We start from the raw sequence: 14510 nt of genomic DNA, 5'->3' as shown, positions 1-14510 counted from the left end.
ACTTATTGATTTTAGACCTTTATATATTCTGGATACCAGTCCTTTGCCAGTTACACAGGTTGTAAATCTTTTTTCCCAATCTGTTATTGGCTTTTCAATTAGTTTATATTAGCTTTTGTTGTATGTAAGTTTTAAATTTTTATGTAGATGGATTATCAACCTATTTATTTTTTATATCTTATTTCAGAAAATCTCTCATAGGAATTTTTTTTTTTTTTTTTTTTTTTTTTTTTAAGACAGAATCTTGCTCTGTCACCAGGCTGGAGCACAGTGGCACGATCTTGGCTAACTGCAACCTCCACCTCCCAGGTTCAAGCGATTCTCCTGTCTCAGCCTCCCGAGCAGCTGGGACTACAGGTGCGCACCACCATGCCCAGCTAATTTTTGTATTTTTAGGAGAGACGGGGTTTTACCATGTTGGCCAGATGGTCTTGATCTCTTAACCTCATGATCCGCCCTCCTCAGCCTCCCAAAGTGGTGGGATTACAGGCGTGAGCCACTGCGCCTGGCCTGAAATATTTTTTTATTTCTTTGTTTTTCACATTTGTCTAATTTCTGGAATTTATCTTTTTGTATAGGAATTCAATATTTTTTTCATATTGATTATCAGTTGTCCTTATACTAACCTTTCCTACTGATTTGGAATGCAACCTACAGTTCTTTACCACTGGGCTGCCTACTGATGTTGGTTGCCTTCCTTGACCATCTTCTTGTTTGGCAAGAGGAATCCTAGCCCCTCCTTCCTGCCCATATGACCAACAGTTGCTTCTTCTCCTCTGGGTTTCTTTAGGAGTAGTTATAAATGTATGCTGCTTTGGCTTTGCTTCTCTTCCAGGTTTGGAAATGGGTCGTTTTAAACTTTTTGTCAGGAATATACTTGGTGGAGGTTGGGGTAGAGAGGAGCAGGCAGGCACAGGCTACAGATTTTATATGTTGAGCTGTTTTAGAATGAGTGTTTTAAATTATTTTTGTTACTTATTTAAAAATTTGACTATTCATGTATTATAAGTGGTATAAAAAATTGTGGGTTTTATTTTAATGGGTTTTGTTTAAAAATGTAGACATTTTATTGGATTCTGTTTTAATTTGGGTTAAGAAACCCTGGATCTTGGGTTGCTTACATTTTTTCTATAATAAACTTGCATCCTCTTCTCTAGCCAAACTAAATTACATTATATTCTTTGTTCATGCCATGTTCCTCTATTCCTCTGTACCTTTGCATTTGCTGTCCTCACAAGTGACATTTTTTTTCCTTATCTGCTTGGGAAACACATGTTTCTGTTTTCTTCTTTACCAGTCTGTGAGCTCTCACTATGTCTTATTTATCTTTTAATCCCATTAACGGTGCACAGCACCTAAAATGTAGTTAGTGCCCTGTAAATGTTTATGTGCAACCTTAGATTCACTATGTTTGTGATATTCTTCATGTATAAAAGTTTTAAACCTTTTCTGTAGTTTAGCTTGACATTTAGTCAGTGTAAATTTACCAGTTTCACACATGTGGATTGTTACTGGTCAGGCTCTACCATGTGTACTCAACCTGTTGCCCCTAATTTGCTAAATCCACCAAGATTCTTAGGAAAACAGGTTTTTGTCCTGTAGGCCTGTATGTAGATTTTTCTACCCATCCCTTTGGCACAAGCTAGTTAGGATGCCTTTCTGTTCTACCAATGCCTTTTCCCCTGTGTAGGGCCTTTTCTTATCCAACATTCAGCTGCACTTCTCCTTCCTTTTTTTTTTTTTTTTTTTTTTTGAGATGGGGTCTCGCTCTGTCACCCAGGCTGGAGTACAGTGGCATGATCTCGGCTCACTGCAAGCTCCACCTCCTGGGTTCACACCATTCTCCTGCCTCAGCCTCCTTAGTAGCTGGGACTACAGGTGCCTGCCACCATGCCCAGCTAATTTTTTGTATTTTTTAGTAGAGATGGGGTTTCACCGTGTTAGCTAGGATGGTCTCGTCTCGATCTCCTGACCTCGTGATCCTCCCGCCTCGGCCTCCCAAAGTGTTGAGATGACAGGCGTAAGCCACCACGCTAGGCCTGCACTTCTTATTCTTACTCTGGTTATAGTTGGTAGAACATTTCCTGATTACACCTTGATTATTGTAGCTATTGTGATGTCATGCTCTTAGTTTGAAAAGGCTCTCTTATTTTTATTCCTACTAATGGAGCAGTCGAAGAGGGCATGCCTAAGAAGTGTGGTCTGTGCAGAGTATATCCTTTCTGAACTGACAAGAATGGACATCCCCACTGCTTTTTTTTCCTTTTTGTAAACAAATGTTTTCATATTGATTTAGCCATTTTATACAGAAAGCTTCTATAAAATGTAATTATTACTTATTTATGGAATAGGCTCCATAAATGAAAGGTTAAAAAAAGCTTTGTTATTTCTTAGAAGATAAAAGTTTTACTATTTTTGTATCTGATCTTTTAACACATCTATTTTCTAATAATGAAAGATAGTGAGAACTGAGAAATAGGTTCTGAGTTGTGACCCTTCTATTTTTTAAAAGCTCTGTTGTCATGTTGTCTTGATTCTGCTTTTAACGTCACTTAGTATTGTCTAAGCTGTGCTGAAATAGCAAGAGGTGGCATTATACCTAACTCAGCCGGTTCACTGTGCTGTTATAATTACTACTACTTATGAAATCTAAAAATTGAAAGTTTAAAAAGATGCCTGTGGTGCTGATAAAACATGGCTGAAGTGCCACTAGAAATGAATGCAAGTAGAAGTGCTATATATAATAATTCATGAATTAGATCAGAAATTGTTAACTATGAACAATATAAATATGCTTGGTTTGATAAGGATTATAGTTTAATACAGCCATATATATATTCATCAAAACTAAATGCAATCATTTGTAGAACCATTATTATAACTGTAAATCTCTTGGGGGGATAAATGTAAATGAATGAGTTTTATAAGTCTCATCTCTATACTCAAGAGGCAAATAACACCATCAAACCTACAGGCCCCTTAGAAGATTAAGAGCAATACAACTCTGAGAGAAGGTACTTGTATAAATTTGCGTACTGACATTCTGACCTTAGAAAGGATTTTTAAATCACCAGGGAAAAAGATCAACAGATTTAACTACGTAAAAGTAGAAAACTTTGGTATATCAAATAAAATCCGTAGCCAACTAAAAAAAAATTAAAGTCTTGGAGTGAGGAGCCTTGTGTTAAATAAGATAGAAATGCTCAGAATCTGTAAAAGAAAAGATTGATAAATCTTGCTACATAAAAAAAAAAAAAAAATTCTGCATGGAATAAATACATAAAGTTTTTTAAAAAGACAAAAAAAATCAACTCAAGACTAAGTGTTCATTTTCTGTGTATATAAAGGATATCTACAATTAATAAATTATAACCCAATTAAAAATGGGCAAAGTATATAAACAGACTGTCCACAGAAATGGAAACTATGTATGTATAACTTAAATAAAAATATATCACATATACATTTTTGCTTGCACATGCATTGAGTACATCTAGAACAAGATTGTCCAACATGTGGGCCAGGATGGCTTTGAGTGCAGCCTAACACAAATTCACAAACTTTCTCAAATTATGAGATTTTTTTTTAAACTCATCAGCTATCGAATGTTAGTGTATTTTATGTGTGGCCCAAGACAATTCTTCTTCTAAGGTGGCCCAGGGAAGCCAAAAGATTGGATACCCCTGATCTGGAGGCTTTATAAGAATTTGGTAAAATTTCAATGGTTATCCCTAGGGAAGGGACCTGGGTGGCTAGAGGACAGAAATGAGAAGAGGACTTACTCTCTAAAATATTTTTTACCTTTTGATTCCATACATATGTATTAAATATTAAATAGACACTATATATGGGTACATGTATGTGTACATGTGTGTACCCATATATAGTGTTTTATATGTATTTATGTATTTTTATGTTAAAAGCCTAGAAACAATCTTTGGAGCACAAAATGACAAATTTTTGTTTTGACAAGGAGCTCTCACAAATTAAAAGCAGCACGACTTATAAATAAGTAAGCAAATGAACAAACAGTTCACAAAAATAATGAATAAACAGACATACAGAAATATGTTCAATCTCAGTTGTAATCAGAACGAAGCTTGGACATAACCTTCTCAGAAAGTCATTTCCAAGTACCTAAGGTCATGAATGAGTGGGTTTTATGAATCCTGTCTGTATAAACAAGGTGGATGCTAAGGTCAAGGTAAGCGCCATTTTTGGTGCATCCCTACAGCATCTTGTATTTGCTGTATTGTGGCACTTAATCATGGTTTTTGTTGGTTGGTTGTTCTTGTTTTCTGTCTTCAACTCTAAATTACAAGCTCTCTAAGGTCAGAGATTATGTCTTCTGTTATTTTTTCCAAGTCTGCCATCACATCTGGCATCCATTTGTTGAATGAATAAATGAATAAATAGTAATCAAAGACATAGAAATTAAAGTAAAATGTTTTGGTTTATTTAATAAGGGGAAATTAAATGTTAATATATTGTGTGTTGATAAAAAGGTAATGAAGTTAGTATGTTCATTTACTGCTGGTGACATAGCACACTGTTTTTCTAAAATGTTTTCATCATTTGCCAGTATATATCAAGACTACCCTCTACCACAGCACAAGTTTTTAACCTTTGACCCAATTCTCTTTCTCCAAATCTGTCTTAAGATAATTTAAGATACAAAAAAAGTATACATCTAAAAATGTCTGTCACAATGTTATTCCTAATAGGGATAAAATGGAGTATTCATAATGGCCAACATTTAAAGTAATGGTTTTTAAAAATTGTTGGTTCTATATGATAGGCATTAAAAATGATAATCCTAACAAAAAGGTAGCAGTTTGAAAAAAATGCTTGTGCTAAAATAATGTTAAGGGAAGACAGCAAAATTCAGAATGTAAGTATACTTTAATAACAATGATAAAATATAAAGACTAGAAAAAAATACTTTAAAATGAGAAAACAGGAAGGAATATTTATTTGCTATAATTGGAATAATTGTAAGTACAGTGGCTAAGACTCCCTTCTCAAAAGTGCTCTGATGGGCACTACTGCCTTTAACACTCTGATTTTTTTTTTTTTTTTTTTGAGACAAGGTCACACACTCTGTTGCTCTGTTGCCCATGCTGGAGTGCAGTGATGCCATCATGGCTTACTGCAGCCTCAACCTCCGGTGCTCAAGTGATTCTCCTGCCTCAGCTTACAGAGTAGCTGAGACTATAGGCATGCACCACAATGCCTGGCTAATTTTTTGTAGAGATTGGGTGTCTCTCTGTTGCCCAGGCTAGTCTCAAACTCCTGCATCAAGCAACCCTCCCACTTTGGTCTCCCAAAGTGCTGGGATTACAGGCATGAGCCACCACGCCTAGCCAGATTTCTTTTTCTTTAAATATTTTAATACATCCAAATAACTTAAACTGTATTATCTTTTATCTTTTGGTAGGAGTCTGGGAGAGTTCTCCAGCAAAACTATCATATGATTATTTTTAAAATAAAAATGTTTACATATTCCAGCAAACATAATATCCATATTCTTATTGGGTTGCTGCAGTTATTGTATTGGTGAGGTTGCTTACAAATTTTCAAGGTATTTTGGCAGATGACTGTTATGGGCTGTTAGGGCCTGAATTGTGTCTCCGCCCAAATTCATATGTTGAAGCCCTAGCCCGCAATGTGATGGTATTTGGAAGTGGGGCCTTTGGGAGGTAATTAGGTTTAGATGAGGTCATGAAAGTGGAGCCTATGATGAGATTAGTGCTTTTATAAGAAAAAGAAGAGAAAGAAATCTCTCTCCCTTTTCTTGGTGCATGCACTGAAGAAGGGCCATGTGTGAGCACACAGCAAGAAGGCAGTTGTCTACAAGCCAGGAAGCAAGCCGTCACCAAACATTGAACCTGCCAGCATCCTAAATTCCCAGCCTCCAGAAATGTGAGAAATGTGTTGTTTAAGCCACCCTGTCTCCTGGTATTTTGTTATGGCAGCTTCAACTGACTAAGACATGGGCTAACTTTTATGAATATGGGATGTGTTGAAGGCACACGATAACTACTTTTATATTTTGCCCATAATCCATTTTACTAACAAGGAACTGAACATGAAGGCCAGTCTCTAGCTTTTTTTTTTTTTTTTTTTTTTTTGAGACAGTTTTGCTCTTGTCACCCAGGCAGGAGTGCAGTGGCATGATCTCGGCTCACTGCAACCTTTGGCTCACTCCAGCCTCCGCCTCCCAGGTTCAAACGATTCTCCTGCCACAGCCCCCCAATAGCTGGGGATTACAAGTGCCTGCCACCACGCCCGGCTAATTTTTGTATTTCTAGTAGAGACAGGGTTTCACCATGTTGGCCAGGCTAGTCTCAAACTCCTGACCTCAGGTGATCTGCCCGCCTCGGCCTCCCAACGTGCTGGGATTACAGGTGTAAGCCACCATGCCTGGCCTCTAGCTTTTAACTATTAATAAAATTAAGGTTCTGATTGTTAGTGTTCTAAGCATCTGGGGGTTTTAGAAAGATACTCATCACTAGCCTGAAAATAACCCACCAAGAACTTTTATGATCTTCAAAAGTCTAGAACAAGAGAAACAAATTTTGCACAGAGAGTTAAATGGTAGAAATCAAAGGCCAAAGTATGGAAAGATCTCCCAAGGAGATAAGATTGTTCCCAGGCTGAGTCCTGAGAAGTAAATTGAGATCGGTCTGCAGAACCTTGGAGATTGTATTGATGAATGCAGTAACCCATGCTATGAAGTAAGACAGCATTCTGGGCCAAGTCTTACTCAGAGAGGTGCTATAAAGATATAAAGGATTTTTTTTTTTTTTTTTTTTGAGATGGAGTCTTGTTCTTGTCGCCCAGGCTGAAGTGCAGTGAAGCAGTCTGCAACCTCTGCCTCCCAGGCTCAAGCAATTCTCCCGCCTCAGCCTCCCGAGTAGCTGGGACTACAGGCTCCTACCACCATGCCCAGCTTATTTTTTATTTTTAGTAGAGATGGGATTTTACCATGTTGGCCAGGCTGGTCTTGAACTCCTGACTTCAGGTGGTCCGCCAGCCTCGGCCTCCCAAAGTGCTGGGATTACAGGCATGAGCCACTGTGTCTGGCCATGTAAAGGATTTTTATATGCTCCAAAGTTGGAGTATTTTGTAAAACCACTCCATTGATTTCATTCTTCCCAAAATGCATGTTGGGGAAGGTGAGGAGGGAGTTGAGAGAACCTCACTAGGACACAGGCTTGTTCTGTGTCCGTAGACCTCTGTCTTAAGAGGTTTCAGGTCCTGGATTGTCTTTATGATTTCTTGGCAGTTTATGATCTTCAAGTCTTTTATTTAGCAATTAAGTATGCAAGTGTTTATATGCTTCACCCTTCCCCCTTCTTTATAGGTCATATAAAAGATTTAGTTTTTAGCCTGAAAGAAATAGGAAGCTATTGAAGAATTCTAAGCAAGGGAGTAACAGAGCCAGTTATGTTTTTATATAAAAAAAGTATCTCTCAAACAAAGAAAAAAAAATTTTTAAGGTATCTCTCACAGTTTTTGTGGAGAAGAGGAAGAGTGGGCAAGAAGATATATGAAGCCTACTTAGGAAGCTGTTTTAGTAAATAAAGATGACAGCTTGGACTACGATGGAATAGATTTATTTAAAAGCTATTTAAGAGCAAAAACCAATCGGACTAGTGGTGTTTTAGAAGTGAGAGTTAGGGGGAAAGAGAAGTGAAGGAAAACTTTGAAGTTTCTGGCTTATGCAACTCAACTGAAGATAGCCTCATTTACTGAAGTTAGGGACTTTAGAGAAGAGCCAGGCCTGGCAGCAGGCATGTGTGATGGCTACTGCTCTGGTGTCAGACAGTTTGAATTGGAGGTGTTTTTGAGACACTGTAGCAGGGATGTCAGTTCCACTTGTCCTCATTTACTATTTAACAATTAGCCCTTCTGGTTCTTTCAAGGTCACAGAAGGCTGTGCTAGAGATATGATTTGGGAATCATAGATATTTAAATAGCAATTGTAACTGTGGATCTGGTGACCATAGCCTGGGGGAGGGTAAAAGAATGAACAAGGGAAAGAGGAGGTTGAAGAAAATAAGATCAAAGTAGATGAAGAAGGAACTGCCATGGGTAGGAGGAAAACTAGGAGAGTGTGTGATCATAAAAGCCAAGACAAAAGTGTTTCACAAAGGAAGCAGTGGTTAACTATGTTGAATATTGCTGACGTTGATATAACATTAAGATAAAAAACTAATTTGTTAATTGCTATGTTAAATGAAGAGATGTGGAGTTTTTTAAATGGCATGGCAATTAGATAGGGAAATTTGGATAATTGAGCAGTTAAATGAATTATGTTTGCTATTATACTTCTTAAGCTGGGTATTAAACTCTTTGGGTTGCAAATAACAGAAACCCAACTCAGGTTCTTTTAAACAAAATAAATAACTTATTCCTTCATGGAATTGAAATATCCAGGATAGGAGTGGCCTCCAGCACAATTGAATCCAGGGGCTTACCCAATATTGTTAGCTGTGTCTCTCCCTGTCTCTGCCTCTGTCTCAGCTCTGTTTTCCTCTGGAAGGATCTCTGGTGGTCCCTGGCCATGTCAGGCTTTTCTGATCCTTACAATAAATAATCCTAATGGAAAGAAAGCTCTTCCTTCTTAGTTCTAGCAGAAGTCCCGGGATTTACTTAAATTTTACTAATTTAAATCACATCCTTTTTCATAATGTAATTACTTTGGCCAGAAGCAATTAGATATGCTGACAGCCCAGGCCTGAATCACCTGCTCACCCGGGAGGTGGGCCAGGTGAGAAGTAGCCTTGTCTGAATCGCATGGGCTCTGAATAGGGGGAGGGGTGATCTCCCAAAGGAAAATGAAGAATGCATGCTGGGAATACAAAAACAACAGACAGCTATTTTAGCTATAAAAAGAAGCCTTTGGCCCAATATATTTGAATAACTGCTTGTGCAATATACTTCATAGGTAATCTTTTGGCCTAAAGGATGAATGGATGTATTTGTTGTTATAACTTTGAAAGAGCTGCTGGGTCTGATTTTTAAGACTAAGGAAAGGTTGTAATTATTTTTGCTGCATGTGCTGCTACTGGTTTGTGGAGCTGAATCCTAACTAATCTTAAAAGACACATTGAGGCCAAAACAAACCCATGAAAAATGTTCAGCATCGGTAATCATTAGAGAAATGCAAATCAAAACCACAATGAATTACCACCTCACACTCATTAGGGTGGCTGCTGTAAAACAACAACAACGAACAAACAAAACTGAAAGTAACAAGTGTTGGTGCTATGGTCTGAATGTTTGTGTCCCCCTGAAATTCATATGTTGAAACCTAATCTTCAATGGAATAGTATTATAAGCATTACATAGTATTAAGCACCCTTAAGAGGTGATTAGGTCTTGAGGACTTGGTCTTCATGAATGGGATTGATGTCCTTATAAAAGAGACCCCAGAGAGCTAGCTAGCCCCTTCCACCATGTGAGCACACAATGAGAAAATGTCATCTTTCAACCAGAGAGCAAGCCCTCATCAGACACTGAATCTGCCAGCACCTTGATCTTGGACTTCTCAGCCTTCAGCGCTGCGAGCAATAAATTTCCACTATTCATAAACCACCAGTGTATGACATTTTTGTTACAGCAGCTAGAATGGACTAAGACAGTTGGCAAGGATATAAAGAAACTGGAACCCTTATACACTGTTGATGGGATTGTAAAATGGTGCAACCTCTCTGAAAAACACTATGGAAGTTCCTCAAATAATAAAAAATAGAATTACCATCTGATCCAATAATCCCACTTCTGCATCTATATCCAAAAGAAGGAAAGCAGGGTCTCAAAGAGATATTTGTACACTCACATTCATAGCAAATTATTCATAGTAGGCAAAAGGTAGAAGCAACCCAAGTGTCCATCAGTGGGTGAATGAGTAAATAAAACATGGTATTTACATATAATGGAATAGTATTTATCCTTATCTCCAAAGGAGGGCTGTCCTGTCATGCTACATGATGAACCTTGAGGACATTATGATAAGTGAAATAAGCCAGTCTCAAAAAGACAAATACGTATGATTCCTCTTATAGGAGATATCTAAAGTAGTGAAACTCATAGAAACAGTAGAACAGTCATTACTAGGGGCTGGGGGAAAGGAGAAATGGACAGTTGTTATTTAATGGGCATAGAATATTAGGTTTTTTTGCAAGATGAAAAAGTTCTGGAGATCTGTTGTACAACACTGACTATATACGTAATATCACTGAACTGTACAGTTAAACATGGTTAAGATAGTTTTATATGTGTATCTTACCACAATTTAAAAAAAATTATGACACATTGACTGATTCAACAAATTAAATAGATGGTCCTTACAGACTAACTTAATGTATTTCTTTTTTTTGTTTTGTTTTGAGACAATCTCTGTTGCCCAGGGGAGTGCAGTGGTGCGATCTTGGCTCACTGCAAACTCCACCTCCCGGGTTTAAGCAGTTCTCTGCCTCAGCCTCCTGAGTAGCTGGGATTACAGGTGCGTGCCACCACGCCTGGCTAATTTTTGTGTTTTTAGTAGAGATGGGGTTTCACCATGTTGGCCAGGCTGGTCTTGAACTCCTGACCTCGTGATCCACCCACCTCAGCCTCCCAAAGTGCTGGGATTATAGGCGTGAGCCACTGCGCCTGGCCTATTGTATTTCTTAATAAGGATTGGTGCACATATCCAAAGGCAAGGGGATTTCGGAGGTTGAATTTGTTAGAAGATGTACCTAGCACCCCATCACAAACCTCCCTGCCCCATTTTGCCCTGGATATGCCTCTGAACTATGTGGTGGTTGTACTTTGCAGTGGTATTAATAGATTTGTATGATTAACCTTCTTTTTCCTGGTTCTCTCTTAAATAGTCCATTAGGTTATCAGTAACTATCTTTTAAAAGAGTATTTTTAAATCTTTCTAGGAGTTTGCAATTCATTATATTTGTTTATAAGAAATTAACCCATACTTTCTTGTGCCATAGATGGGATTGCTGTTCTTCATTTTTTCATTAGTTCATCACACAGACATGCCTGTTGAATGTCATTCTTGAGATACAGAGGTTTGTGACATAAACTTTGTTCTCAGGGATCTCACAGACTAGGCAGATACGATTCACAAGACAGGGTGGGAAGTGCTGTTACAAAGGTTGTGCACAAGATGTTATAGGGACATAGAGGATTAGTATCTCTTTCAGGATGGGCCAGAGCATAAAGAAAGTCTTAGCAGAGGTAATGACTGGGTTAAACTTTATTTTAGCATATAAAAAATATTAAGAAACAGACAAATCCACAATTCTGATGAGAGACTTCAACATACCCCTCTCAATAGCAAATAGAAGAGCAGAGAAAAATCAGTAAAGATATAGTAGATGAAACAAAACAAAACAATAACTGACATACTGAACACTGTATCTAAAATGACAGAATTAACATTATTTTCAAGTACACATAGTATACATACAAAATTGAATAATTGTTGGCCTGAGCTGTGCTTGAGGAAATTCTGTAGTTGTACAAGCATGTGAGAAAAGTCGTAAGAGTAAAAATCAAGGATTTAAACTTCTATCTCAAACAGATTGAAAAAGAACAGTAAATCAAACCTAAGGAAAATAGAAGAGAAGAAATAAAGAACAGAAGTAAGTGAATGTATAACAAAAGAAGAAAGAAATAAAGAACAGAATAAGTGAATGTATAACAAAAAATCCAGAAAGCCCAAAATTGGTACTATGGAAAGATAAGTAAAATTGATGAACCCTTACAAGGACTAGTTTCTTGAAATAGAGATATTACATCTCTATATAGATATACATAGGAATGAAAAGGGGGATATCCCTGTAGAGCCTACAAACATTAAAAGAAGATGTTTTTAACGTCTTTATATCATGTATTTAATTGGATGAAATGCAGAAATTTCTTGAAAAATACAACTTACCAAAGCTAACAGAAGAAAGAATAGAAAATCTAAGTAGTAAAAAGTATATAAAGGAAACTGTTTCTGTTATTTAAAACCTTTCCACAAAGAAAATCGTAGGCCCATGTAACTTGTCTGGTGAATTCTTTCAGATGTTTAATTCTTTTGGATTCTTGTAGATAATACAAAAAGGGAATAGTTCCTAACTCAAATTGAACACATAAAATGGACAGTACATTACAATGAAGTGGGTTTATTTAAAGTATGCTAGGGTAGTTTAATATTTAAAAATCAATGTATTTCACCACATTGACAGGAAGTAGAAAAATTAGATGATCATTTTGATCATCTGATACGAATTTTTAGCTTAGTGGAAAAGGCCTTTTTCAAAGAATCTGCCTGTCCCTCCAGCCTCCTCTTCCTTCACTGTCATGTATACACACACTCCTTCTGCCATATATGGAATGGTTTGCACTTCCTGAGCCATGGCATGTTATTTCTTGCCTCTCTGCTTTCACATGCTTCTTTACTCAGTAACTTACTTGTCCTTCAAGTCAGTTTAAGATTCTTGGAAGATGTTGCCAGCATAGTCTTTCCTCCCCATTTTTCCATTTTTATTGAGATATAATTTACATGCAACAAAAGGCATCTGGGTAACTACCACCACCACAATCAATATGTAGAATATTTGTATTACCCTTAAAAGGGTGCTCCTTCTCTGTAAATATTCCCTACATTGATCTTTGTGCTTTATGTTAGTGTAGATTATATTTTGTGAGGTTTCATATAATCTAAACTGTATTAACTTTTTTGTCTGGCTTTTTTCACCCAGTATGTTTTTGAGATTCACCCATATTGTTGCTTGTATCTGTAATTCATTTTCTCTAATTGCTGAGTTGTGTGCCACTATATGGATATACCACAAATTCTTTATTCAATACATATTCATGGACATTAGAGTTGCTTCTGGTCTTTATTTATTAAGAATAAAACTGTTATAAATACTAGTATTCAAGTTTTGTGTGGACATATTTCCATTTTCCCTAAGTAAGTACGTAAGAGTTAAATTGCTCAGTATTATTGTAGGTATGTTCTTAACTATGTAAGAAACCACCAGACTGTTTTCCAAAGTGGTTGTACCATTGTACACACCAATCAGCAATGCATGAATGTTCTGTTTGCTTCATATCCTCGGCAACAATTGCTATTGTCAGTCTCTTTAATTTTAGCCATTCTGCTGGGTGTTGTTGGTATCTCATGATTTTAATTGATGTTCCTCTGATGAGTTATGTTGAGTATTTTTTAATGTGTTTATTGGCCATTAGTATTATCTTCCTTTGTGAAGTGTCTGTTGAAATATTTTGCCTATTGAGTTGTCTATAAGAGATTTTATATATATTTATATATATATGTTATATATATATTTATATATTCTGAATTCAAGTCCTTCATCAGATATGTGATAAAAGAAAAACTTCAGCCAAATTAAATTTAAAGGAGTTTAATTGAGCAATGAATGATTCGTGAATCAGGCAGCCCCTAGAATCACAGTAGATTCAGAGACTCCAGCACAGTCACATGATGGAAGAAGATTTATAGACCAAAACAGAAGAGAGAAATGAGGTACAGAACAGCTGGATTGGTTACAGCTCAGCCTGTGCCTTACTTGAACACAGTTTGAACATTCAGCAGTGAATGAATGGTTTAAGTCTGGCCTCTGGGATCGGCCAAGACTTAGCCATTGTTACAGGCGCATACTACTAAGTTAGGTTTTCAGTTTTGTCTGCCTATTAAGCTAGGTTACAGTTCATCCGCAAGGACACAAATATAGAGGTATGGAATCCTTCTGAGGCCATATTTAGTTTGCTTTAACATATATATGTTGTGAGTATTTTTTCTTAATCTGTGGCTTGCTTTTTCATTTTCTTAACATTGCCTTTGGAAGAGCTGATACTTTAAATTTTATGATGTCTGATTTATGAAATGTTTCTTTTATGGTTCATACTTTCTGTGTCCTGTTTCTACCCCAGGGTGGCAAAGATTCTCTCCTATGTTTTATTTTAGAAATGTTATAGTTTCAGCGAGTACATTTAGGTCTATGATTTATTTTCAGTTAATCTTTGTGTTTAATGTGAGGTAAGGGTCAAGGTCCCCTCCTCCCCAACTATGGATAATTTGATTGTCCCAGCACCATTTTTTGAAGAGATTGTACTTCCTTCATTGAATTTTTGTGGCACTTTTATTGAAATCAGTTGACCTTGTACCAAGGGGTCTTCAAAAAGTTCATAGAAAGTGTGTATTGTGAACTTTTTTTTTCTTTCCTTTTTTTTTTTTGAGGCGGAGTCTCACTCTGTCGCCCAGGCTGGAGTACAGTGGCGCAATCACGGCTCACTGCAAGCTCCGCCTCCGGGGTTCACCCCATTCTCCTGCCTCAGCCTCCCGAGTAGCTGGGACTATAGGCGCCCGCCACCGCACCCGGCTAATTTTTTTGTATTTTTAGTAGAGACGAGGTTTCACCGTGTTAGCCAGGATGATCTCGATCTCCTGACCTCGTGATCTACCCGCATCGGCCTCCCAAAATGCT

The 14510-nt window shown here is 37.2% G+C and overlaps 1 protein-coding gene across 3 annotated transcripts in view; it reads left to right on the top strand.

Moving 5' to 3' along the window:
* Positions 1 to 14510, top strand: part of LOC105463779 (REC114 meiotic recombination protein) — a 126452-nt gene that overhangs the window by 77248 nt on the left and 34694 nt on the right. The gene's annotated exons all lie outside the window — the stretch shown is intronic.

Source organism: Macaca nemestrina, chromosome 7 (genome assembly GCF_043159975.1).
Source record: "Macaca nemestrina isolate mMacNem1 chromosome 7, mMacNem.hap1, whole genome shotgun sequence".
NCBI classification, from domain to species: Eukaryota; Metazoa; Chordata; class Mammalia; order Primates; family Cercopithecidae; genus Macaca; species Macaca nemestrina.
The sequence above is the reverse complement of the archived record's forward strand: the minus strand, read 5'-3'. Positions and strand labels throughout refer to the sequence as shown.